Here is a 3,148-nt window from a genome sequence, read left to right on the forward strand (position 1 = left end):
AGTAAAAGTCAGTACGTTTGTACTTTTCCACGCCCCTTTTTAAAGAGCCCATTTTTCTCAATTAGTATGGGATTAATTTCACATATCTCCATACGAAGTGTTCCAGTGCTGTACCATGAACTCTTCCGGAGATATGCAGTATGAAATTTGGTTTGTATGGTAGGTGCAACGCCCCCTTTTCCAATAGCTCCATATTTGCTCCATGACTATGCGATTCATTTCATATATCACCACACCAAGTTTCAGTACTCTACAAAGAACAATACTAGAGATATGCATTAAGAACAAGTAAGGAAGTCTAAGTTCGGGCGGAGCCGAACATTAAATACCCGGCGCAAGTATTAAATATATGTTTTTTCACCTTTCCGAAAGCTACCGCTACATGGTAAGCCAGGGTGTATCAATTTTGAGTACATTAGCGTCCTTAAATTTCGAAATATTGAAGTTTCAAGCATTTCTGAAAATTACCGTTATATGAAAAGCGTGCGTAATTTTAGTCCGATTTCAATGATTTTCAACGCTTTGCTTTTATGTGGCAAGCACAATAACCATACCGCGTTTGGTACAAATTGGTATAACGATTACCGAGATACATATATGTGATCATAAGTGGGCGGTGCCACGCCCGTTTTCCAAAATTTCATCATAAGCGTATTTCTTTGTATAGAATTGTTGCAAGCATGAATTTTGAATAAATTAGCTTTAATATTTACTGATTTATCGAAGATTTTGTATTTCTCTAAATTACCGTTATATGGGATGTGAGCGTGGTTATTGTCCGATTTAAAAAATTTTAGGCCATTTGGTACGTTGTACCAAGGCCAATAACTGTGTGTAGTTTGGAAGAAATTGGTGCAGCGGTTACCAATATATACACATGTAACCATAAGTGGGCGTGGCTACGCCCATTTTCCAAAAATTTATAATTTTCTTATTTTTCGTCTGCAAATGATTGTAAATATCAATTTTGAGTGAATTATCGTCAGTAGTTACTAAAATATCGCAGTTTTCGTATTTCTGGAAATTACCTTTACATGGGAGGTGGGCGTGGTTACAGTCCGATTTCGCGCATTTTCAATACCAACCAACCTACCTTGGATAAATGGAAACCTATATACCAAATTTCGTTGCGATATCTCAATTTTTGCTCGATTTATCGTGTACACGGACGGACGGACAGACGGACAGACGGACGGACAGACAGACATGGCTTAATCGACTTCTCTATTCATTCTGAGCATTTATGTATACATTTGTCTATATCTATCTCGATTCGGTTTGGCTGTTACAAACAAACGTTATGTGAACAAAATTAATATACCCTTGTACACAAGTGCGCTCGGGTATAAAAATTCTTCTTGTATGGGTGGTGCCACGCCCGTATAAAGTTCCAGTACTCTACCATGAGGACTTCCAGAGATACTTATTATCAAAAATTCGGTTTGTATGGTAGGTGCCACGCCCCCTTTTCAAATAGTCCGAATTTTTCGTCATGAGTATGCGATTGATTACATATATCTCCATACCAAGTTCCAGTACACTACCATGAACATTTCCAGAGATATACAGCATGACAATTTCGGTTTGTATAGGAGGTGCCACGCCCTTTTCCAACAACTTAAATTTTTCTCCATGAGTATGTGATTGATTTCATATATTTCCGTACCAAGTTCAAAAATTTTACCATGAACGCTTCCAGAAATATGCAGTATGAAATAATTGGGTTGTATGGGAGGTACAACGCCCTCTTTTCGAATAGCTCCAATTTTTATGAAAGAATATGCGACTGATTTTATATATCTCCACACTAAGTTCCAGTACTCTATCATGCACATTTCCAGAGATATGCGGTATGAGAAATTCGTTTGTGTAGGAGGTGGCACGCCCCTTTTCCGTACCAAGTTAAAAAATTTTACCATGAAATATGCTGTATAAAATATTCGGGTTTTATGGGAGGTACCACGCCCTCTTTTCCATAGCTCTGCTAGAGTATGCGATTGATTTTACGTATCTCCACACCAAGTTTCAGTACTCTACCATGAACATTTCCAGAAATATGCATTATGAAAAAGTAGGTTTGTATGGGAAGTGCCACGCGCCCTTTTCATACCTCCAATTTGTATCCAAGAGTATGGGATTTATTTCCAATACTCTACCATAAATACTTCCAGAGATATGCAATATGAAAAATTCGGCTTGAAAGGGGGGTGCCACGCCCGCTTTTCCAATAGGTCCAATTTTTTTCCAAGAGTATCTCCATACCAAGTTCCAGAACTATACATCGAACATTTCCAGAGATATGGAGTATGAAAAATTCGGTTCGCATGTGAGGTTCCACGCCCCTTTTATATTTCGAGATTGTTTTTAGCCGATAACCATCCTTTGAACGTCTGCAGCAGGTGTCCGAAATTTAAAAAAACTCTGGTCAGTCGTTCTCGAGCTTTGCGATATACATAGATGGATAAGAGTTGCTGCTTTTATATTGCGCTCACTTACGTAGAAAAAACATNGCCTATAGGAAGCGCCACGCCCCCTTTTACAAACTCATTTATATAAACCCTCATATAAGCACCTACTATTGATATGTCTTCATACCAAATTTCAAGTTCATGGGGCTTATGGTTCCGAAGTTATAGCTGATAAAATACTCCGCACCTATGGGATGTGCCACGCCCCAAATTTTGTTCCATTATTAATACTAGATAGATTTAGGTAACGATCAAATTTCTAAATTAAAATTATTCTACTACGGTACATTCCGTTTAGCTGCCTATTCGATTAGCTGTTTTATTTAGCTGCACTTTTTTAGTATAATGCTAAATTCGGAAGGAATTTTATTCCTTATGAACGAACCTTTTTCGTTTAACAGCATCGCGAGATTAAAAAACGATTTAAAAATTTCAAAATAATCTAAAGATGGTAAGGTTTCACAAAAAAAACCACACAGTTTTAAATATCCCCCTTTTACAAACTCATTTATATATACTTTACTCTGAACACCTCCCATAGATACATATGTATGAATACCAAATTTCAAGTTCATGTGACTTATGGTTTCCAATTTATGGCTGATAAAAATTCCACGCCTACGGGATGTGCCACGCCCCCTTTTATAAACTCATTCATATATATCTTACTATAAGCTCCT

This window comes from Rhagoletis zephyria, unplaced genomic scaffold (assembly GCF_001687245.7).
Source record: "Rhagoletis zephyria isolate East Lansing unplaced genomic scaffold, Rhagoletis_zephyria_1.1 Rzeph_scaffold_00386, whole genome shotgun sequence".
Lineage (NCBI taxonomy): Eukaryota > Metazoa > Arthropoda > Insecta > Diptera > Tephritidae > Rhagoletis > Rhagoletis zephyria.